Source organism: Arvicanthis niloticus, chromosome 2, assembly GCF_011762505.2.
Source record: "Arvicanthis niloticus isolate mArvNil1 chromosome 2, mArvNil1.pat.X, whole genome shotgun sequence".
Taxonomy (NCBI): domain Eukaryota; kingdom Metazoa; phylum Chordata; class Mammalia; order Rodentia; family Muridae; genus Arvicanthis; species Arvicanthis niloticus.
The window spans coordinates 58,943,908-58,970,304 of NC_047659.1; positions in this window are offsets into that span (position 1 = coordinate 58,943,908).

Sequence of the window (26,397 nt, forward strand, 5' to 3'; positions counted from 1 at the left end):
TTATTGTTTTGGTAAATTTAACATATGAAGTAAATAAAAGGGCATTGAATAGAAATTCCTTGAAATAATTCTCTAACGGCACTTTATAAATAATTTTAAAGAAAATTGTATACATAAGTGATATTAATAAACTTCACTTAAAAATATCTGTTTTAGATTTTTTTAGTCTATTCAAAGTAATAGGTTTAATTATGATAGTTCATATTGCTGTGGGGTATTCACCAGAAAAGACTGCTCAGACAAGGGTTTAAACCAATACGAAGTCTTTATTAGCTGGCCTGCAACTACACCAGGTGTTTGGGATCCCAGTGTGGCACTGAGCCTTTCTCGGGGTGAGCTTTTAAGCACAAAAACTATGTTCAGGGTTTACAAACTTCAAAAGCAGTTAACCAGAAGTGGAACTACAGAAGCTAACAAGCAAGGTTTAGTACAGTTTGAGACTTTCCCAGAACTATATAGACTATAATGGATTAGGCCTTTGTTTTAGTTTTGACAGATAGTGTTGTCTGTGTGCTGAGTTTTACAGAATGAAGGGTACTAGGGTACTTCCATCATGGAGTCAGGTACGCTAAGGTCTGGGGTCCTTAAATGCCTTTATGTCATTATACCTTTTTGGTTTTTTTCTTTGTTTATTTGGTGGTTTGGTTTGGTTTGGTTTGGTTTGGCTTTTCTTCTTCTGATGTCAAAGTTGTTCAACTTTTTTTAAAATTGGATATTATATTTACATTTCAGATTTTATCCCCTTACCCCATTCCCCCACCACCCAGAAACCTCCTATCACATCCCCTCTCCTCATGCTTCTATGAAGATGTGCCCCCACCTACCCCCCACTCCCACCTCCCCACCCTCGAATTCCCCCCCCCACTCGGTGTTCAGCCTTCATGAGACCAAGGATCTCCTCTCCCACCTATGCCCAACAAGGCCATCCTCCCCTACATATACAGATGGAGTCATGGGTCCCTCCCTATGTGCTCCCAGGCTGGTGGTTTAGACCCTGGAGAGCTCTGGTTGGTTGGTATTGTTGCTCTCCTTATGGGGCCACCAACCCTTTCAGCTCCTTCAGTCTTCTCTCTAACTTCTCTTTTGGGAAACCCTTGATCAGATCAGTGGTTAGCTGTGAGCATCTGGCTCTGAATATGTCAATATGAATGCATCAGACTCTGGCAGACCTCTAAGGAGACAGCTATATCAGGCTCTTGTCAGCATGCACTTCCTGACATCCACATCAGCATCTACCTTTGGTGACTGTACATGGGATGGATACCCAGGCGGAATGGTCTCCAGACAGCCCCTCCTTCAGTTTCTGTCCCCCACTTTGTCTCTATATTTACTCCCTTGAGTATTTTGTTACTCCTTCTAAGTAGGACCGAGGCATCCACACTTGCTCTTCCTTCTTCATGAGCTTCATGTGGTCTGTGAGTTGAATCTTGGCTATTTCAAGCTTTTGGGCTAATATCCACTTATCAGTGAGTAAATAAATACAATGTGTGTTCTTTTGTGATTGGGTTACCTCACTCAGGATGATATTTTCATGTTCCATCCATTTACCTAAGAATTTCTCGAATTCACTATTTTTAATAGCTGAGTAATACTTTATTGTGTAAATGTACCACGTTTTTTGTATCCATTCTTTTCAAGACAGGGTTTCTTTGTGTAGCCTTGGCTATCCTGGAACTCACTCTGAAGACAAGATTGACCTTAAACTCAGAGATCTGGCTGCCTTTGCCTCCTACGTGCTGGGATTAAAGTCGTGCATGCACCACACTCTATTTTTTCTTACCCCCCCCCCCGTGCTGCTCTCCCCAACCCTCCATTCCTCAGCCCCTCCTTGATGATAAACTTCTCAGACCGCTCAGCTCTCTGCTTCCCTTTCACAAGTGTGCCAGTCCTCTCTCAGTTTGTCATCTTCCCTCCCTCCTACTTTAGGATCCCTTTCTCTGCTCTTGGCCCCTTTCTGTTTCCATGATGTCTGCACACATACTTGTGCATATTTTATAATGAAAAATACTTAGCATAATAAAGCTTATAGACCATAGTAAGAAATAAGCACAATGTAAATTTGAAAATTTGATACAAATTTGATTTGTATTTTAAAAGAATTTTTTTAATTTTTTTTATTTTTTTATTAGATATTTTATTTACACTTCAGATGGCATCCCCTATCCCCATTCCCCTCCAACCCCCCTTAGGAAACCCCTATCCCATGCCATATATACATAAAGCTATCATAGAAGAGGCTATATAATTTTTAAAAAGTTTGAGCCGGGCAGTGGTGGCGCACGCCTTTAATCCCAGCACTTGGGAGGCAGAGGCAGGTGGATTTCTGAGTTCTAGGCCAGCCTGGTCTACAGAGTGAGTTCCAGGACAGCCAGGACTACACAAAGAAACCCTGTCTTGAAAAAAAAAAGTTTGAATCTGCGTAACTAAAGAATCACAGTGATCCATAAAAATAAAAAAATAGATTATTTAATAAAGGCTATGCCAAAATAAACAAAATATTTTTTAAAAATAAGTAGAATTCTGTCACTTGAGCTGTGTGTAGAAATTTAGACAGAAGTAACAGCAGGGCTGGGAAGATGTGACATCTTTATTCCAGGAGTTTCAAGACCCTGTGCAAATGGCAGCTTCACAGGTGATCCAGTTAAGTGAGGTGTAGTCATTCAACAATTCCTTCTGCAAAACAAATAATACAGAGAAGATAAAATGAGATTCAATGATGTAAGCATCTAAATTTGGGATAAAATCCATTTTATTGTTATCCAAATGTAAGTGTTTGAATAATTACAGTTGAGGGCACTGAGAAAATATGACAACTATTGGAGGAGGGTCTTCTGCACTGGGTATTCAGATGCTAATGTCTGTGCCCCAAGATCTAGTTACAGTCCAGACACCAGCACTATCGTGAATACTGAAAAAACTTCTGTATCAATGTAGTGTAAAGAATGCTCCCCAACTGTCTCTGATTGGTTAATAAAAAGCTGAACAGCCAATGACTAGGCAAAGGAGATAGGAAGGTTGGACTTATGATCCCAGCCAGAGGTCCCAGGGAAAAGAGCCAGGTAGAAAGAGTTCACCCGGAGGCAGGTGAGGGTCCAGGTAAAGAAGGGCCACAGGTGGAGGAAGAAGATGGTAACCATGAGGTGGGGCATCGGAGCAGTCACCAAGGGAGCTCTCCGAGGACAGACAGCTACAGCAGAGTGAGCCAAGGAGAGACTTCAAGCAAGTAACTTGAGGCCTGTGTCTGGGATTAGTTAGGTATCATAGAGGATTGGGAATACCAGTTATTGTGTTGAATGCTTGTTGAATAACCAGTAAGTCTGTTTCGATTATTTAGGAGCTAGAGGGTTAGGATAAAACCTGCCACCTTTAAATTTTGTTCTATAAATGAAATTTGTATTTCATCTCTACTTTAAACACATTCCTGTGAACGGAAATATCTTTATGATTAATTGGTGTATGTAGAATAAATATTAACCATCTTAGACCCTGTTCAGTTGGTGTCTATGACCAATATTGAACTGGCAAGTACGCATCTTGAATTCCTCATTGGACAGTGTTATCATAAATGGTGTAAGTAGTAAAAAATAGTTGCTTACTGGGCAGTTAACAAGAGTTTTTGTTTGTTCCTACATGTGGTCACACTGAATTTGGCAGCCATCTTGTAATTAAGATTTAAGTTTTCAATAGGAGAGGAGAGTCCGACAAGAGAGTTAATAGTAGTTGCAGGAACTGTGGTGTTTGTAAAACATTCACTGGATTGAAACTTTGGTTAGCTTGACTTCTAGACTATGCAACTGCACTACTGATCTCTATGTAAGCTAACACTTTTGAGGTTTAAAGCAGCTGATAGCATATCCTAAAGGCTTTTAGTGCAGTGTAGCCATGGAGAAATATTCAAACATTCTAGGCTGATCTAAAATCTTTGAAACATAGCCAATGTTAAGTTAGAGAACGTCCATCATTTAAATTTTATAGATATCAAATAACTAAAAATATACCCACTGAAAACTTTTCTAGACAGTTACATTTCCATAAACTGTGAGCCTAAAATGGGGTTTGACAGTTTAATTTTTAGAATTGTTTATATGTGATCTTTCTATAACATATTGTTCTCTAAAAAGAACTTGGCATAAAAATGAATCTGTACTGGATCACATTCAAAATGATTTAGTCTCTGATGTATAAAATTTCTTATAATTTCTTCCACTGTGATTCATGTTCATATATTCCAAGGACACATAAACCAAATCATCATTTGCCAGGTTGTTTCCCTAATTTTGGGAACTACTTAGGTTTTCTTAGAATTATAGGTATACTCCTTTCTTAATAACCTTGGAATATATGTTAAGATGTTCCTGGAAAATGCAAAATGTAATGCAGTTGTTCTAATCACACAACAATAATTATTGAGACAACTGTGTGTCAGAAAAAATTGCAGATGCTAAAATTAAAAATCTAAAATATGTGATATAAATGAGGAAATATGAGCAATAAAAATCTACCAATAAATCATATATGTTGGTTTTGCCTTTGTGGAAAATATTTTAGGTGGGCAAATTCTCTTTTTGTTAACAGTGCAAAAAAACTTCAGTAGTTCAAACATGGCAAAAAATGTCGGTAGGTGATAATGGCTTAAGGCTGAAATGATTCTAAGAGTTCTCAAAACAAGGAGGAAGTTGTGTGTCCGGCAACACTTGAGAGGTGATACAGGAAGATCGTGAGTTCAAGGTCATCTTTGGCCAAATAGTAATTCAAGGTCAGACTGGACTACAAGAGACTCCATCTGAAAGAAATGAACAAACCAAAAGCAAAAAAGAAACAAGTAAAACAAAGATACATTTGCAACACTGATTCAAAGATCCTTTCACAAAGTCTTTCTGGGTGGCAGGTCATGCTTTCTGTTTTTTGAAACTGGAGTCAGTCATCTCTATCCCTGTTGGTCCACATAATTTGTTGTTGAACATTAGATTCTATCTCAAGTTCTCCTTGTACATCCATGAAAAGTAACTCATCAGCTTTTAGTTTTTAATCACAAGACTGAAGCAATTCTGTGAGATCTGGCACTTCTTTTAGCTCTCTTTCTATCTCTACCATATTTGTAGATGGATCCTGCAGCCTTGAACCTGTCAAAGTCACTCTGATGGCCAGAATTTGTTTCTTCCCAACTTCTGCTACTATTGATGTTTTGAGAAGGAAAATTCACCTCCAGTCTCAGGGACCACAGCTGTACTGATGAGAACTGTATTCTCTTCTCTAGAATACCTTCAAATACTTTGTCTAGATCTTTCAGAGCAACAGCTATCTATAAAAGCCCTGGCCTTGTAAAATGTATTCATTTACTGAGTCCTGTGTTATGGTTTGGATTCAAATTATGTCTACTTGCACAGAAAAAAGTTGGTCTCCAATCAGTTGTGCTATTTTGAGAGGCTCTGAAAATTTTGGGATGTGGGATCCAGCTGGGGAAAGAGATCAAGTGAGACAGGTCCTTGGAAAATATTAACAGGGTCCTTCCCATTATGCTCTCTGTTTCTCGTATACTGCAATGTGAATAGCTATCCTTCATCAAAGGTTCTTGCTACCATGACATTCAGCTCAAATATATGAGGCCAAGCAAGAACAGAACACACCCTCTGAAACTGTCTGCCAAACTAAATCTTTCTTACATTGTCCTCTTTGATATTTGAATACATTAAAAATAAAACTAATACAACTTAAAACTTGAAATTGACCCTTGGGCTATAAAATTGATATTGTGTTAGCATAATCAAAATTACATTAATCCATTGTATATCTCCGTGACTGGAAGTGTTGGTGAAGGCCAATATTATTTTAAAAGTAACTCTAGTAGGTTGTAACACTGGTCTACAAATGTTTAGTGGAATATGGCAAACAGATGTGTTGTCATTTGGACTTTGCTGTTCTAGTTTTACAACATAGGCAGAGTAGATTTAATAATATTTTAAGGGACTTTACATTTTCAGATTGGTAAACCAATATTGGCCTTGATTTAAAGTTACCAGCTACAACACGCACTAAGCCAGAAAACCCACTCTTTGAAGCTTTAAAGCCAGACATTGATCTCCAGCTATAAAAATCCTAGATGCTATTTTTTTATTTTTATTTTCCTCTCATATATTACATCTCAACTGAAGTTTCCTCTCTTTCCCTTCCCCCAGTCTCTCCCTTCCACCTCCCACCTCCTGTCTCCCCCAGATCAACCCCTCTCCAACTGCCCTCAGACAAGAGCAGGTCTCCCAGGGACATCAACTAAACTTTGGCATAAGAAATGACAATAAGACCGGAGACATAGTCTCACATCTAGGCTGGACTAGGCAACCCGGTGGGAAGAGCAGGGTCCCACAAGCCGACAAAAAAAAAAAAAAAAAAAAAAAAAAAAAAAAAAAAAAAAATCAGAGACAGACACCACTTCCACTGTTAAAAATTTCATAAGAACATAAAATATGCAGAGGACTTAGGTCAGATCCCCTACAGACTCACTGATCTCGGTGAGCCCCATGATTCCCAGTAAGTTGGTTCTATGGGCCATGTTTTCACATTCTCGTGGTGTGTCCTTGACCCCTCTGGTTCCTCCGGTCCCTCCTCTCCCTGGTTTTCAGGATTCCAGAGCTCCGCCTAATGTTTGGCTATGGGATTCTGCGTCTGCTCACATCAGTTGTTGGATGAAGTCTGTCTGGTCCCTCTGAGGACAATTATGCTAGGCTCTCATCCCAGAGCACTCTGTAGGCAGGACAAATTGGTTGAAGGTTTTGTGGCTGGGTTCGTATCCCAAAGCCTCCGCTTGAGGCCTTGCCTGATTACAGCAGATGGCCAGTTCAGAGTCTGTGTCCCCTGTTACTAGGAGTCTGCTTAGATTCCATGGAGTTTCCACTGCACTAGGTTTCCACCTCGTCTCTGAAATGTCCCCCAAATCCATTTGTTACTACCAGTATTAATGCCCCTGCAACACACACACACACACACACACACACACACACACACACCTACCTGATAACGTCCGTTCCCAGTCCCACCTGTTCCCAGTCCCTACACTGGGAAAAATCTCTTCTTTTTTTCCCCCTCCCAGGAAGATCCTTTTGATCCCACCACCCTCTTGAGCCGTCCTTGCAACTCAGCCTCTCTGGGTCTTTGAGTTGTAGCATGATTATTCTTTTCTTTACAGCTAACATCCACTTACAAGTGAGTACATACCATGCTTATCTCTCTGGGTCTCAGTTTCCTCACTCGGGCTGATTTTGTTTTTTTCTAGTTCCATTTTTGGAACTAGAATTTGCCTGCAAATTTCACGACATCGTTCGTGTGTTTTTAACAGTGGAGTAATACTCCGCTGTGTGAGCGTACCATCTTTTTCTTTATCAGTTCTTCAGGTAAGGGACCCAGACGACATCTCTGTTTAGTACAAGATTTTATTTTCTACTTTGAAAATGTGTCTTTAGTAAGCCTCTATCGTCTGTCATTTCAGTTAGGTCTCCTGGGTGACTTGCGTGACCCCTGCGTGGCATTACGCTGTGGAGGCAATTTCTTCTCTTATCGTTATCTTTTATCTCTGCTGGCTTCAGCATTTTTCTCTGCAGTTTCTTCCACCCTCTCACGGCTCATAGAAATGGGTAAGAACAGGGCCTTGCTCAGGGGAATTCTGCAGTCGATTTATTTTTTCTAATCAGAACGTTTCCCCCCAAGTTAACACTCAGGCGGTCAGTTGAGCTTTCTTACCATTCGTGTCTTCTCAAGAAAGATGTCGTTTCTTCTAGAAACTTTGCCTGAACTCTCTCTCAACTGGACTAAGATACTCTTCGGTGCAATAGATGAGTTTTCAGTCTACCTTGGATTCTGCTGCACCACACCCATTACCTTTAATCATTTGTAGTCTTTTTTTTCTTTTTCATTTAAGTTTGAGAGATGTTATTCTCCCTTTCTAACAGAATTCTAACAGGTGACTACCATGTTATTAACTGCCACAATTTAAATATTTTTGTTTTTCAGAATGTAGGGAGACCTACGAAGAAAAAAAGACAGGAGGAGGGTTAGTTAAGGAGTTAAACAGTCAGATGACACACAACTTTTACGAATTAAGTTTCTTCTTTTAATTTTACTTTTTCTTTTCTGTGTATGAGTGTTTTGCTTGTGTGTATATCTGTGTAATACATGCATGCCTGGAGCCTGAAGAAGCCAGAAGAGAGCTTCAGATCCCTTGGAACTGGAGTTAGAAGCAGTCATGACCCACCATTTGGGTGTTGGCACTCATGAAGAACATTCAGTGCTTTTAACTGCTGAGCCATCTCTTGAGCCCCTAAGTTGCTTGTCTTAGTTTGGCCCGGTTTGGTTTGCCCGAATTATAATGGTAATATAAGAAACCTCATATCACTGTGACACATGATAATAACAGACAGTTTGAAATACTGTGATAAATTCCAAAATGTTTTAGAGGCTAATTAAGAACAAGCTGTTAGGGAAATGAGGGTGGTAGAGTTACATGTTGCAGGCTTTCCACAGACCTTCAACTTGTAAATAAATAAACAACTGAGGAACAAGAAGGCAACATGGAATGAAATAAGGCATCATGGGCAGTGAGGAAAACACTGAAGTGGAATGCTTTTGAACTATGACTAACCTTAGCCAATCAGAAAAAAAATGTAATGACATTTCCAGGAGTAGCAGAAAATTTTGTATTTGTAGTAAATACTGAATTGCAAAATTTAGAATTACATTGCCGATGCAAAAAGCACAGCTCTCATCTTAAAAGGAAGAAGGGAGTTTATTCTGGAGCCATTTTGAATTGACCACTGCCCAGGAACACAGATTTAGGTTAATCTACATCCCAAAGTTCAACAGGAAAGCAGTTTCATGAAGTCTTAAAAACATAAATAGAATTTTAAGTCAAAAGTCAAAGCACATTTAAAATGTACCAGAGAGGCAGGTACCGTAAGAAGGGGAGTGTTTGAATAGGACTGAGACGTTATCTAATGATGATAATCTTAACTTTGAGGTTGGTGGAAGCCGGTTGTCTGTTATGTTCATAGAGTCTAAAGGGTTTTCTCTCACAAGATGCAAGTTCACTGGGGTGGGCAAAGGATGGCTGTTCTGGAGAGTTAGGTAATATAATTAGTCCCTGGACCCTCAACATTCCAATCTCTCCACAGGACTGAAATTCTAGTCAGCTGATTAGTCTCTGCAGACCCAGGGTTTTTCAAGAGGATTTGTTCACAATATTATGGCTGGGTTTGACAGTTCTGGTTACACAATACACAAGCTTGATAAAGTCTATTGTGATGATTTTTCAAGCCTTCATCCAAGTGTCTCCTGCTGCTATGACAGTTTTTGTGTCCAGATGAAGTTGAATATTTGCTATGCTTAATGGTACTTTCCACCCTTCCAACAGAAATTTGCTTTCATGGTCTCCCAAAAGTAGGATATGAAGAGTCTACCTGAGGTATGAAAGCGAGATACTGGACCAGCAGTAATTTGAAGCTTGTTAAATTAGTGTATAGCATAATGGAGTAAGCAAATTACAGCATTATATTTTCTGTTTCTTGCCGTCCATGCTAGGTGAGAAGGAAGTGGTGCTCTGGCTTCAGCAGAGGAGTGGGCTGGCATGTTTCAGCGCACCATTCCTACTGTGACAAACCATTCAAATTTGAGCTTCCGCTGGACAAAGTCAAGCCCTGCAAACCTTCAGCTACTAAAGGTGTAATTGCTGTGTTGTCCAGTTAAGAACTCAGTCTTGAAGTCAGGTTGTCTTTTTTTTTTTTTTTTCTTTCTTTAAGTGTTTTCTTTAAAACTTTTGAACACAGCTGGCTAAATGGAAGACCTGAAGTATTTGCTGTTGGGGTTATCTTTATTCACTTTGGGGAAGGTTAGAGCAGACTGTTTTCTTATTTTTCATTATGGCATGAAAGTTATACTTCAGCAGAAGTAGAGGTGCTAGTTAGTTTCCACTGACTGTGATTACTGTCAGCCAGAACGTAAATACCACATTGAGTATGTTGGTTTTCAGATCAAAGCTGTATTTATTCTTCAATAATTATCAAGGACAGAATTGTCCTGAAAACAAAATTTCTATCATCTGTCTGGTTTATAAACAGCCTAATATTGTTTATAAACTGAATGTATCCAATTTTCATGCAACTCTGCTTCATTAAGAGGTGTCAGTTGTTCAAGCTTGGTGTCTGCTGCGGCCCACCCAGTGGCAAGAATCACCTTCCAGACATTAGTGAAAGTCTTTCAGTTGGTGGTGGGATATGCTGGTCTCTGACCCCTCCCATTACTCCCATTTAGTCATAGAAGCTATTTTCTTTTGTGGTTGAAACAGAACAGATTAAAATTTCTTGGTTTGTATGTAACTGAAAGTTTGCCTAAGAGGTTTACCTCAATAAACTGGCCTGTTATCTGCCCAGGACAGCCTTAGCCATTATAACATCAGTTGTTTTCCCCCAGTCCTTGCTTATAGCTGAATCAGCTTGAAAAGGCCAACATGTATAGAATGTTTATTTGCTTCAGTTAGTTTTTGGTAAAGATAATATGGTTATAGTGGATTTTGAAAATGGTCTTAGAGCTTCTAAAACCCTGTCACAGAAAATTAAATTATGTGAAGTTGTATCCAACATCAAGCCAAAACAAAGTAAATCAGCAACTCACAAAACTCAAAGGGGAATTTTTGTCTTTTTTTATTTCTGTTGGTATTCCTCCTCTAACTATACATGCCTACAGCACACACACACACACAGAGAGAGAGAGAGAGAGAGAGAGAGAAAGAGAGAGAGAGAGAGAGAGAGAAGCAGACAGGCAGGCAGGCAGACAGACAGACGGACAGACAGACAAAGACAGACAGAAAGACAAAAAGAGAACTTATCAAACACAATGACCATTCCTTATTTTATGTAGAATATGTAAATGCTAAACCAAGACTAGTCTCCTAATCTCATTCACTGTTTAAGTCTCTTCTATGTAAAAATTTGGTACCACGCTTAAGTTTCTTTTGTGTGGCCTGAAGATACCAAATGAAATAATACATAGTTTCCTAGGTTTTTAAAAATATCTTTACTAAATGCTTTTATCCATGGTATATGTAAATGAATAGTTAGGTAGTAAATTATAAAATTTAATTGTGTGGATTATTGATATTATTTCTATAGTGGCTACTCATTTAATTTGTGGGCATTCTATTCATTCTATTCTAATCACTAATGCCAGTGAGGATTCCCAGGACACACATCCTTTAAGCACCTGTCTCTGCTGGAGATGAAGCTGTGGGACAGGGCATCAAGGCCTAGCAGAGATGTACAAAATGCAGTTTTTATTATTGATAGATGTGTCACATATTTGTTAAAAGGTCTACAATTTTGAAGATTGTAATTCAATTATTATTTGGATTTTGTTTTTCCCCTAGAAAACAGCACTATGTCTTACTCAGTCTAACAGAATCTTGGACTCTTTTATTCTCATTACTTCCTGTCCTTGGCTCATCCATATGTGCATCCAGCCATTTGTTAAGTGTATCATTGCTTGCCATTGTCACTGAAACACTGTAATTCATGATTATTTTTCTCTTAAATTATGACATCTTGCTGTATCCCAATTCCTTTCCTTCTGTGCACTTCTCCAACTTTCTTATCAGCTTCCTTTAAATTATTTTTCCTCAGTTTCTACAACTTCCTGTCTTTTCATTTCCTGGTGGTGTTTCTGTAGCTAGCACATTTTTGTTCCAGAGATATGGTATCTCTTTTCTTCTGTTAAATATCCCATCTTAGAAGAGTTAGTTTTTATTGAATATTTTATTTATTTACATTTCAGATGTCATCCCCTTTTTCCATTTTCTTCCCCAGAAAACCCCTATCCCATCCTTCTCCTCCTTTTTGCTTTTATACCATTTTAATTACATGCAAGAATTAAAGTCAGTTCTAGGTTGAGGAACTAGCATTACAATGCAAGTAGTCAAGGAACAAGCAAGACAATAAACACAAATAGTCAAAGAACAAGCAAGGCAATAAACAAAGTTCCCTGATCACTCCCATCATCACTATTTCAAAATATGATCAAAATATCTGAGCCTACTTCCCTGTCCTAGCCCAAAGTCATTTTCATGTCTGAAGCCTACTTCTTTGTTCTAGCCTAAGATTTAGATTCCTGGCTGAAATTACTTCTTTGTTCTAGCCTAAGGTTTAGATTCCTGCCTGAAGCCTACTTCCTTCTCCTTGGCCAGTGTCATATCCCTGCCAAGCAGCCCATTTCCTTATCCTTGGCCCATGTCAGATACTCACCAAACAGCCCCAAAAGCTCTCCACTTCTCCCCACTTCTTATTTCATAAATAAGACTAAGTCTGTCTTAGATCATTCTAACAAGAATGCCTTCCTTACCCATCGTGAAATATGCATTATCAAAAGCAATACACTTCTGTCTTAGGTTGGTAAGGCTCTGTGCAGAATCTTGGTTTGCCAGTCTGTTAAATTAATAACTTTGTCTAGGGGTCCATTTTCAGTTTCAAGCCATGTACTTTGGCTTCCAGTGTGTTGATATTGTTAAAGACAAACTTTAACACGATGAGCAGGAATAAAAGTATTCCCAGGACAAAAAGGGGCTAGCATGATCAAGTATATATTCCATTCTTGAAGCTTGAACAAAATAGAAATATTGACCTCAAGCCATGGGTAATTTTATCAGCAGTATCTACCGAATCAGCACTCAGCACAACAGCATTCTTGAAATTCATAAGTTCACCAAGCAAAGTCAAAACATCCAGAGAAGTGTGAGAATTATGTCAAATACACTGCAAGTATCTTTAAACTTTTTCCTAATTATAATGACTATCATTTTAAATTTTAGAAGTAACAAATCCAATGGTATTTGGCATGACACTCGAGATGGCTCCTTACTCTTAAACTCTAAACCTCCTTCAAATAATTTGAACAGGATAAAGAATATCAATCCTATTGGTTGTTTCAAATGCCTATCTAAATTCTCTTGTATACTCAACACATTAGTGATATTTTTTGCAAAATGATTAACAAAAGTAGTTGTCTTAACTTCTTGTGTCAATGCTATTGCAGAAGCAGTGGTGCTAGCAATTAATGTAATTAAAGCTGTTATACCAGCAATAATCAAGCCCACTGTCCTGTTGCTTCTGTTTAAAGCCTGACTCACTTTTTCTAGTACTTGTAAGCTTTTTTCAGAAAATCCTGGTTCTGTAATACTCAGAGCAATAAAACAAAAGCTGGTTGATAGACCTCCATAACAGACATGCCAGGTTTCAACACACTAAACACAATTAGAAAGTGTACAATCAATGCAACTTATATTAAATACTGTAGAAGAAACAAAAGTAATTTTAATTTGACAATTAAAAAACTTTAATACATGTACTGACACTTGTTTGAAATCTAGATCCTGCCCCAACTTTATCTCTTGCTAACATAACATTATAGAGAACTGCAGCTAACCTCCAAATATGTCTCTGAAAATGTCCAGAACTACCCTTCCAAATGATGACTGTTATTTCCAATATTGGATTGGTTTCTAGACCAGTCTATGATTGAGTCCAAATAACTCATCACATTTAAGAAAAATCTAAGAATCATTATAACTTCTCTTTTTGATTCTCTGTTCCATGGGGTCTATAACCTCGAGCCAAGGCAGCATGTTCCATCTGGGATATAGGCAAGCAAAGCTGGGTCGGGAACAAATGTCCAATACAGCTTCCCAGTCACCATTGTCAGGGCACTCAGCCAGCTCACAGGTCTCAGCCTCATTCTTTGTCTCAGCATCAACATGTCTCATCAGTCACTATGGCAGCCACCATGTTCCTTCAGCATCCTGCAGAAAAAACACAAACATGCCCTCTTCCCCATATTAAATATGTGATTGGCATCATGCCATGTGCCAGTAAGTGGATTCTTCCCTTTCATCTAGACATAAATATGCCTAGTTGTAAAGTGCCATAGACACTCGGCAGAAAGTTCCTTGTCGTCCAAATTTTTTAAAAATTTAAAATTAAAAATTAAAAAGAACATGATTTAAATAAATTTTTAGTGTATGGGGATGTACCGCCCCCTTTTTTTATTTTATGAAGACATTGTTTTAAAGTTCCATGGGCCCCTTCCACACTTCTTTGTTTTTGAGGATTATAAGGAATCCCAGTAATATGGGTAATGTTAAATTGTTGACAAAAAAGTCTCTAATGCTTGACTGCAATAGCCAGTTCCATTATCTGTTTTTATTATTATTATTATTATTATTATTATTATTATTATTAGATAATTTATTACTTTTCAGATGTTATCCCCTTTCCCCATTCCCCCCCCCAGAAGCCCTTTTCCCAACCCCCTCTTATTACTTCTATGAGGGTATGCCCCCACCCATCCACCTACTCCTGCCTCCCCACCCTTGAATTCCCCCACACTGGGGCATCCAGCTTTCATGGAACCAAGGCCCTCCTCTCCCACTGATGCCTGACAAGGTCATCCTCCACTGCATATACAGCTGGAACCATGGGTCCCTCCAGGTGTGTTTCCAGGCTGGCTGTTTAGACCATGGAAGCTCTGTTTGGTTGGTATTGTTGCTCTCCCCATGGAGCTGCAAACCCCTTCAACTCCTTCAGCCTTCTCTCTAACTCCTCTATTGGGGACCAGTGATCAGTCCAATGGTTGGCTGTGAGCATCTGAGCATCCACCTCTGTATATGTTAGATTCTGGCAGAGCCTCACAGGATACAGGTGTATCAGGCTCCTGTCAGCATGCACTTTCTGGCCACCACAACAATGTTTATTTTGGAGACTGCACCTGGGATGGATACCCAGGTGGAACAGTCTCCGGATAGTTCCTCCTCCAGTCTCTGCTCCACACTTTGTCCACGTTTTGCTCCTGTGAGTATTTTGTTACATGGGTGCTTTGGTCTTCCTTCTTCATGAGCTTCATGTGGTATGTGAGTTGTATGTTGGGTATTGTGAGATTTTGGGCTAATATCCACTTATCAGTGAGTGCATACCATGCGTGTTCTTTTGTGATTGGGTTACTTCACTCTGGATGATATTTTCTAGTTCCATTCATTTGCCTAAGAATTTCATGAATTCATTATTTTTAATAGCTGAATAGTACTCCATTGTGTAAATGTATCACATTTTCTGTATCCATTCCTCTGTTGAAGGACATAGAAGAGTTATTTTTAATGACTTTATGAATGTTGAAATCTAGGTTAGATATTTCATGCATACTTACAATGTTTCACTACCTATGTGGAAATAGTTACTACATTAATGTTTTAATTAATTATTTCTTTATATTAGAGACTGCAAGGTATGTCCAAGTGGAGACCCTCAAGTCATATCTGCCTCAGAATGGCTACAAATACACTCCAATATAAAACATATACTAACTTAAGACATTATAAGAATTTTGGGATATGATACACTTGTACACTTCTCAAGCATGAACTTCATAGATTACATTTTGTTGCAGTGTCAAAAGATTGAATGCACCTAAAACTACCAGAGACTAAGATTCAGTGTTGTTTCTCTAGGATCTACTATTATGCCTGACTTATGAGTATTCAATAATCATTTATTAAATTGATAAATAGAGGGCAAATTGAAAAATATAGACAATACCAGTCCTTCATTCTCTAAATATAATTTTATTGGAACATAGCCATGCCTGTTACTTTACAAGTTGTCTGTAGTGTTAGAACAGACAAGAGTCGGAACGCACTCTATGGTCTGTCAATCTCAAAATGTTTAATATGTTGTCCTGTGTTAAAAAATCTTTAGTGCCCACTGTCAAGGGGTGATGCAAGATTTATCTTTCTTTGTGAGTAAGCTTTGGTAGACTGTGTCATTGAAGGACCCAGATTATTAATATTCTTGATATGAAGTTGTGAAAATATTCCTCAATTACCCTCTTTAACATGTGGAGATCTGCAACATGTGCCTTTTTCATTTAATTCGAGACCACTTGTTCTCCCTAATTTGATTCTCAAATTATCATTTAGTTTTATCATCTTTACTATTTTTCTGCTTAACTCCTATATGTGAGTTTATACCCTTATTATTTTACCTCCTCAGCTTCTTGCATTATAATTTGCTATTTTATTTCTAGTTTTTATACTACTAAATTCTTTTAAAATCATATTAAGCTTTTGATTGGAATTCTGAAGATCTCTCGGATCTATGATATATTGTTTTTCACTAATTTGGGGATATTCTCAGCCATTACATTTTCATTTTTTTTCTGTTTTGTAATTTTTCATCCTGGGATTCAAATTGTACACGTTATTTCCTATGATGTTGTTAGAGAGTTCAAGACACTTTGTTCTCTGTTTTTCCTACTTCTTTTCTGTGTTCCTTTGCATTCTGAGATTTTTCGGAACAGCACACTGCCACCCATAATCTAGGTTATCCCCATCCAAGCAGTTAAAGGAAACAAGAAGGGAAATCCACTGAGGTCCTTCACAGAAAAGAATTCCACTTCCAGACGTTTGGGGACATAATTTGTAACATCAGTTCTCTGTTGTCTTCAAACATCCAAGTTTTTTTCTAAATTGCTGGTTGCAATAGTTGTGGGTTATTTTTTTCCTGAGACCTCTCCTGTTGGCTTTCACTTATCTGTATTTTCCCATATCCTTACAGGCCCTTTTCTTTTTCTCACACATAATCTGCAGTATACTTGGTTCTGTGGTTTAAATATGAGTGGTCCATCAAATGTGAATCTGTTTGAACTCTTGGCCCCTTGCTGGTGGCATCATTTGGGAACATTGTGGAATCTTGATTAGGTGGAGCTTCCCTAAAGGAAATGGCTCACTAGGGGTGGGCCTTGAGGCTTTATAGACGGCCCCAGCTTCCTGTTAATTCTCTACTTCCTGTGTAAAGATACAGTGTAACCATCCAGCTTTCTGTTCCTGCCACCATACCTTCCCTCCATGATAAACTGTATCTCCCAGGAACAGTAAGACAAAATAAAACTTTCTCTGTGTCCTAGTTAGGGTTATCATTACTGTGATGAAACATCATGACCAAAGCAACTTGGGGAGAAAAGGGTTTATTTGGCTTCCACTTTCATATCACTCTTCACCATTAACAGAAGTCAGGGCAGGAACTCAGACAGGTCAGGAACCTATAGGTAGGAGCTGATTCAGAGGTCATAGAGGAGTGCTGCTTACTGGTTTCCTCCCTCTGGTTTGCTCATCCTTTTTTCTTATAGAACCCCAAGAACTCCACAATGGGTTGAGCCATCTTCCATCAATCATTAATTAAGAAAATGTCCTAGAGGCTTGGCTATAGCCTGATCTTATGGAGGCATTTTCTTAATTGAGTTTCCCTTCTCTCAGATTACTTTAGCTTGTGTCAAGTTGACATAAAACTATCCAGTACATCCCCCTCTTCTGCCTTTGTCAGCATATTTTAGCATAGCAACAGGAAAAGTAACTGAGAGACTTGCTAATTCTTCTCACAAGTATATTCATCTGATTTTATTACAGCCCTGGGGCTGGAACAAACTTAACCTAATTTCTTCTTATTAGAGACTGAAAGTTTCTGTCCAGATAACACTCATGTTTTGGAACTTTATCCCCAATGATAGTATCTGAGTTGGGGTTTCTGGTGGTGATATTTATATGATCTGTTCATATTTGTGTTCTTCAAACTTAATGTTGCTGAGATAAAAAATACTTAAAAGGAACAATCTAATAAGAAAATATTTATTTTGTCTCATAATCTTCAGAGATTTAGTCTCAACATCACAGACAGGGCCTGCACAGCACAACAGTTAACACTGTGGCAGCCAGAATACTCATGCCATCTCCCATGCAGTTACTAATGTGGCTCAGACCTGCTTAGCTTCCAAGTTCAGAATTAAGGGCTACTTGGTCATAGATAGGCATACAGCATTCATGACTAGCTCAGTTCCAATAGAGGTCTTGTTACCACCTGAAATCCCAAGAGCACAGTATTTACTTTTTGCCACACCTTCCCCAAGGAGCCCCACCAACAGAGATTAAGTGTTTAACACAAGCCCCCAGGGGATGCTTTATATTCAGACCATGCAGTATTACACATAAGACTACCAAAGCACCATATGCCGGGAGCTATGTTTTCTTTCTCATTCATAGTATTTCGTTCCAGCCCAGAGCAGAATATGCTACACAAACATTTTGTTTTAATCTGTTCAAAGTTAATGTTTCTCATGACAAATAAGCTCTCTGGAGTTTATCTGTATTAGTTCCAAGTTTTATTCTTCTAATTTCCTGTCCTTGACATAGATAGCTTCATGGAATCCACAGAGGAAATCCCTCCTAGGTGTGGACAGTTTGGATAGGACACCTCTCCTCTCATGAAGGAAATGTACTTTGGAGGTCCACGAGTTGTATAGAATTGCTTCTAGCACATTTAAGCACATCGAGAATTTTGTTGGGTTGTTGCTGCCGCCTCCCTCTGCCTCCCTATGTCATCATTCTGGAAGCATCCATAGAGCCACCCCCAAGTTCCCAGAACCCTGACTGTCTCTAAAGCACCACCCCCAGCCTATCCCTTTGAATTGAGTGCTCAGGGCTTTTCCTCCTTAATTATCCACCAGGATATACCTACCCAGCCTCGCTTCCTGTGTTCCCACCGCAGCATTAAACTGTAGCTGACCAACCCCTGTTAATGCTTTATTACTTTTAACACCATTACAAATCCAGTTTCATTGTGGCTTCCTGGAAACAATTTTCATTTTCAAATACTGAGTTTCTGACAGGGACTCTAAGCATTGTTTAGGGTCAGACAGAGCACATTTCTGCTGGAAAACTTTGTGAATAAAGCTGATGGCTTTCTGTCCAATTGGTCCTGGCTGCTGAGTATCTCTGTAAAGTCACAGGGAGAAAATTTATGTATAAATGTTCTCTCAGACCTTGAACAACGAGCATAAAAGCCTCACTCTGGGAGGAGTATACAAGACGCTTTGCTCCTTGAGATGCCAAAGAAAAGAACACTTCATTATTCCATTGCTGATTTTCCAGAGATGGGTTATCTTTCTTTGAGCCATGCTTTTATGTGTTTCAGACATGCCTAAATTCTCATGTTAAGAAATACAATTAGTTACTTAACTCAATAGATGGTTACTATAATTTTACACACACACACACACACACTATGTATATATAGAGAGATAGATATTATATATATATATATTATCTGTCTTATCAAAAAGTAAGTATTCTGTGGTAGAAAAAAATCATTACAATAATTAATTAGTTTTTCAATCTGCCTTAACTTCAAAATAGATTTCATACTTTTCCTGAGAAGACCACATTGCCTTCATAATAGTTGAATTTGTCCCTAGGGATAAAATTTTAAATAGTTTTATTACAGTGTAATGTATTTAACATGTGTGTTAGAATTCTTTGCAATGGTTATTGGAAGTTATCTCTTTGCCACATTGATTGCATAAAAAGCCTTTCAACTGCTATATTAAAACATACGGGGTGGTTCTTACCACCCTGTGTCAGTTCTATTGCAGAAGTTGTAGATAGCCCACTATACTCCACTATTATTATCATTATCATTATTATTATTATTAACTTTAAAATAAAGGAAACTTGCTTTGGTTCACAATATACTCTAAGGACTAGGGGACATGATTTTCTTGCAGGCAGAATCCTGAGGTGGATCAGAATATGACATGACAACATGTAGGGAATGTGTGTGTGTGTGTGTGTGTGTGTGTGTGTGTGTGTGTGTGTGTGTGTAGGAGAGGCAGAGTTTATTTCTGGGTTCTCTGTGTTATTTGTATGTATGTCTGTCCTTAAAGAATAGTGTTCAAGTCACTCGATTATTAACTTGACAGTCTAAAGTCATCTGAGAGGAGAAGCTTCAATTTAGAAATTGTGTAGATTAGATAGGCCTGAAGATATGTTTGTGGGGATTGTCTTGATGTTTTATGTAAAAGTGCTAAGCCCACTGTAGGTGGCACCATCCCTATGCAGGTGGTAATGGTGCCTTATAAGAAAGCTAACTAAACATAACCCTGTGAGCGAGCAGCTTTCCTACATGATTTCTTGCTTCAAGACCCTACTTGAGTACCTGCCATGACTTCCTTGGTGATGAAAGTATAAGCCAAGTATACCTTTTCTTCCTCTTAATGGCTTTTGGTAATGATATTTGCCACATCAAAAGAAAGAAAATGGTAACACATATCAAAATAATCAATACTTTTCTTTCACACAATGAAGTAGAGAACTATGACTCTTCTAGATTTATTTTTCAAGACTTGTTTTGTCTGTTTGAGGCACCCTGTAATTCCACACGAATTTCATCCATTTTTCTCTCTCTGCTAAAATATGTCTAGAGTTTATGTTGTGCTTGTTTGAATTTGAGCACACCTCCATTGTGCCTTTGAATCAACTACAGCCTCTCTCCCAGCAAGCTTCTCAGCTATCTACATTTCTGCAAGAGATTATTAGCTCTATGTGTGCTAGTCACATTTTTATGTCAGGAAGATAGAATCCTCTAATCTCTTTTAATAAGAAAAGACTATGTTACTAGGAATAAATTTCTTGTGTGGTATTTTGACAATAATTCAGCAACATACTTTCCAGATTTGCATTTTACCTATAAGAATACTGGATTGATATTTTCTACTTATTTTAAGAAACAGTTTCAAACTTATAGAAAAGGAATAGGAATGAAATAAACCCTCTTTCTTCTCTTTTGGCCTATTTGTAAGTTGCCAACAATATTCTCTCTCATTGAAAATATTCAGCACCTGACACCCACAAAGTGAACATTTTTCTACATAACTATAATCCAATCACTTAAGAATGAGCTGATAAACACAATCAAAAAATTTACATATATATTTTATTTTCTTCTAGTCCTGCAGGCTGTGAAGTCCAAGATAAAATTTCTGGCTGATGAGAGTCTGGCAAGGATGCAAATCCTAGTTTGCATGTGGCCATTTTCTGGTTGCAGCTTCACTAGGTGGAGAGCAGCAGCAATTCCAGCATTCTAGCCCCTGCTTAAAGGATCAGCCATGTTCACAAAGGCTGTACCTTCATGACATCAGAGCCTCCTACAAGCCCCCTTCTCCAGAATACTGGTGGTAGAGTTTCACCATTGGGTAACAGCATTTCTCAACACTAAAGTTTTCCAGACTTTCTCTATATCGTTTCTCTCTATGTAATTTACAACTATTTTAGAGGGAAGATATTTTGAGAAACATATACATTGTCAATTCCTCCTCAAAATTTTACAAACTTGATTCTTCTCAACTGAATTAATGATTACTAGAGTGCTTCTCATCGTGACTTATTTTTTCTGTCATGTTGGTTGGCATTACAAGGAAATATTATAAGGAAAAAAGGTATTGGTTCTCATCTTATTAATTCAATGACTCAAACTAGGAAGGGCAAAATGTCTATTTTATTGTAACATTAGTGATTCGTAATCTCTTTAGATCTTCATTTTGCTTTTCAAATTCTCTGTAATTCAACTAGTTAAAACTCCTCTGATGTAGCGCATACATCTTTTGATATTAATACATTCCTTTGGCTGATTCCAGAATGAAAGAGAGAAAGAAAGAAAGAAAGAAAGAGAGAGAGAGAGAGAGAGAGAGAGAGAGAGAGAGAGAGAGGAAGGAAGGAAGGAAGGAAGGAAGGGAGGAAGGAAGGAAGGAAGGAAGGAAGGAAGGAAGGAAGGAAGAAACCATGATTTGTGCCATAAGTGAATTTTTATGGCAAATACTCCGAATCACAGCCAGTTTTAAGACACCCATGGTATAGTCAGTGACTTGCAAAATATTCTAGAATCCAGGTCACCTCTGATAAGTTTGTGTGAGTTATGTTTAATATGGGTGTTATTGTCATCCACATGCACAAGAGTACTTGCTCATCAGCAAGTCTCTGTGCTGCTGGAGGAAAGGCATAGCATATTACCATTGTGATTTGATGTTATATACACATTTCCATTTACATCCCACTAGCCAAAAGTTAACCACATTCCTACATCTAGCAGAAAGGCTCTAAAAATGTCACTTGTCTAATTCCATGCATCTGGTCATATGTTTACCTAAAAACCAGGGATTTCGTTTTTATAGAAAAACAACAAAAATGATGTTGTTGAATAACAGCAAATTTTGCTGCAAGTATGGATTAAAATAAGTGGTATTAATTCATCCTTATGACCATGAGAATTGTGATGATGACTACGATGAGGGAAGTTTTTATGAATAAATGAATTTATGACAGTCACAACTGGGTGTGGAGAGGTGGCTGAGTGGTGTGAGCAGGGACAGCTCTTGCAGGAGGACCTGAGTTTGGCTTTTAGTCCTCATATCAGTTGCTTTACAGCTGCATGTGTTCCAGCCCTAGGGGATCAGATGCCTCTGGCCTCCATGGGCATCAAGTGCACACATATACATAACTAAATATAACTCTTTAATTACATGATCAAGGTTCTTGCAAGCTAAACTTGGTGATTGTTTTAATTCATTATCACTTTTTGGAAATTATTATCACTAGTATGAATTTTTTAAAATTACATTAATAGAGTGGCTTAGAATGAGAATTGATTTCTGGAAACTTTTTTTTTCTGGAAACTTTTAAAATCCTCATTTATCTAAGTTATCTATTTCTTAAATCAGAAAACAAAAAATTAAATTTAGTAAATTAGGAAGACTTTAGATGAAAAAAATGAGTAATCAGAAGCAGGTTGACTATAATCACAGCTGAAAAAATGGGTTGGATTTGTTCACAAAGAGAATAAGTGGAGATCCATAGCAATCAGTGTATTTCACATAAGTTTCTAGATTTCATAGTGAAGGTAGTGTGTAGTAAAGGAGCATTCAGATCTATGATCCAAAAGTTTATTGAACTTTAATAATGACATCTTCTTTAGTAAGCTTCTGACTGAAGTTCTACAAATGTTCTTCATCAGAATTTAAAATATAACTCGAAAAGTAAAATTTCTCATTCATACAAATGTGTGTTTACATATAATATCCCCTGAAGGAGTGGTTGTATTGACTTTTATTCTTAGATGATATCTCCATGACCCTTTTTATTCCCTGAGTCAGAATCTCACTGTGCAGCTCTGGCTGTCCCAGAATTCACTGTGTAGACTAGGCTGATGTCAAATTCACATGACTGCCCCAAAACTCACTGTTGTAGTCCAGGCTGGTGTCAAATCCACATAGCTGTTTCAGAACTCAACTGTGTACACCAGGCTGGTGTCAACTTCACATGGCTGTCCCAGAACTCACTGTGTAGACTAGACTGGTGTCAAACCCACATAAATCCGCCTGCCTCTGCTTCTTAGTGCTGGGATTCTTAATCAAAACAATAATTTTGTGTTTTCTCATTCTCAATGACAAATATCAGAAAAAAATGAGCCATTTTGCTCATTATTCTTTACTTTTTCTCACGTACTGAATTGCAGAGAAGAAAATCCTTGTCCCAGATATAAAGAATTGTTCCAAGAATAGTTTGCATGTGCATAAATGTAGTTTTACGTCTTTGATTTTTCCATATCATTTCTTTTTCATTACATTTACTTGTTTTTGCAACTTTTATTAAGCACCATACTTGGCAATTTTATATGTATATATAGTGCCTTGCTGTTAACCGCTCTTGATGGCAGTGGAACTTGTGAGAATGGAGCCTAAAAATGAGGTGGACTAAGGTCTCATGCAGTGACCAGCTTTATTCAGAGAATCAGATGATTTATACTCTAATGGTTAGGAGAAATCACATGAGTAGAGGTCTCATGAGTTCAAGCTATATACAGTCACAAGGACAAGCTACATGTGGTAAAACAGCATTTTTTGTAGAGGTGTATAAACAAATAACAATAACCAGTTATAATGGATAATCTGAAGTAAATTCACTGCTCTCTACTTGTGGTGGTTTGAATATGCTTGGCCCAAGGAGTGGCACTATTAGGAGGTGTGGCTTTGTTAGAGTAAGTATGGTCTAGTTGGAGGAAGTGTGTCACTATGGCAAAGGGTCTTTTGACCCTCTTCCCAGCTGCCTGGAAGCCAGTCTTTCCTGGCTGTAGTCAGATCAAGATGCACAACTCTCAGCTCCTTCTCCAACACTATGCCTGCCTGGATGCTGCCATGCTTTCTGCCATGATGATAATGGACTGAACCTCTGAAATTGTAGGCCCAGCCTGAAATGCCAAGTTTCTGGATATGTCATGTGATGCAGACTCACATAGTGTTTTGCTAAGACAGGCTCATGTAGTGTTTTCCTGAGGCAAGACCCGTGGGAAGACATATAATGTTTGGAAAGAGTATAATTAGAACTCAACAGACAGTGAAGGTGTGCTTGCACGGCTTGCTTTGTAAAGCTTCATCAGTTTTGCATCTTTGATGATCTTTGCTCTTTTGGAAGAGGCATGGCAGAGAACTTCTCCTGGTCCCAGCTGGTCCTGGTCACTCCCGCTGACTCATGCAGATTCAGTGGAGGCCTGGCAGTTTCCGCTGGATTATACAACTGCTGCTGATTCCTGTTTGGTATCCTGATACTACTAAACTGAACTGCTGGTATCCCAACAAACGGAGATTGGAATCTCCTCAAAGAACTACTTCTAAACAGGTGCACGGTCTCTTGTCTTATTTACCATCTCTTCTCCCTCACCTTTTCATGGTGGGCTGGAAAGGAGGTCAAAGCATTTGAAAACCCATATTAAAAGTATGTGTTTAGGAAGTGCATGCTGACAGGAGCCTGCTATACCTGTCTCCTTAGAGGTCTGCCAGAGTCTGACATATTCAGAGGCAGACGCTCACAGTTAACCATTGAACTGATCATGGAGTTCCCAATGGAGGAGTGAGAAAGAAGACTGAAGGAGCTGAAAGGGTTTGCGGCCCCACGAGGAGAGCAACAATACCAATCAACCAGAGCCCCCAGAGTCTAAACCGCAAGTCTGGGAGCACATGGGGAGGGACCCATGACTCCAGCTGTATATGTAGGGGAGGATGGCCTTGTTGGGCATAGGTGGGAGAGGAGATCCTTTGTCCAGTGAAGGCTGGATGGCCCAGTGTGCGGGAATTCGAGGGTGGGGAGGTGGGAGTGAACAGGTGGGTGGGGGCACATCCTCATAGAAGTGGGAGGAGGGGAAGGGATAGGGGATTCCTGGGTGAGGGGGGAAATGGGGAAAGGGGATCACATCTGAAATATAAATAAAATATCCAATAAAAAATTAAAAAAAAAAAGAAATAGGGATTCACACAACCTATTGCAAGAGTTGACTTCCTTCTGTGAAGAGGACCACTGTGTACACACCATCCTCGGGTACCTATGTAGAGTGATGGGGGCAGTATAGTCTTTAGATTCAAGTCAATCTGACACCTCTGCTCCCACCATTTCACTCACCATGTGGTGCTAGGCAATCATGTGACCCTTCTGAATGCTGGAATAAACAGTGCCTGCCAGTCAGGGATCCTCTAGGTAATGAGACAACATGCCTGTTGTCTGGACATGCACAGGAAAAATGATGGAAGAAACTTAAGATCTGGACTTATAAAATTTAAGCACACATTGTAGAGACAAGCTTACAACCATAATAAACCCAGACAACTCTTTTTTAAAAAAGTATGTATTTAAAAATTAAAGCCTATATCAGCCCCAATTAAATACTGTCTCATATAAGAGCTGCCTTGGTCATGGTGTCTTTTCACAGCAATAAAACCAAAACTAAGACACCACTATACCTGAGAGGGGCACAAAATCACATTCCAAGGACAATTTCATATTTTTAAGAAACTGAGGTCATAAGACTCTTGTCTTGATTTCTTACAAGGTCTCAAAATTTCTCACATGACTCCATCCTTGGACCATGTTTCAACACATTATAGTAACCCTTAGCCCACACTCATTTTTTCTCATTTCCATACTGTTGCCCACTTTCTCACATTAATTTGTTTGTGTTGTTTTGTCATCCAGAGTTTAACCCAACCTTTCTATGTGACCACAGGTCTGTCACTATCCACTGGTCCCTGGAGTTTCATTTGCAGGTACACAACTGAAGACAATGACTGCTCCTCCCCCAGGAGTCACTAGTAGCCAGTAATTCAGTAAGGAGAGGTAGAGCCTCTTGGAGAATATCCTGATTGACAGTTGACAGGCCTAGTATTAGTCAGGCCCACTGCAAGTATTTACAGCTGCTGTGAGACCATAATTGCACAGGTTATAGGAGCTTCTCTTTGCAACGAATGGTGGTGAATGCATTAGTACATAGTAACTCAAGTCCTGAGGAAAAGTGAGAGTTGACTGCTCAGCCTTAGCTAGGAATATAAGAGTTTGAGAATAGGCAGAGGGGCTACAAAATCCATTTTTTTTTAAATATTAAAATCTTCAAAGGTTGTGACTATCATTGCTGGATTTTGAAGTCACTGTCACAGTTTTATTTCAATCATTGTTTC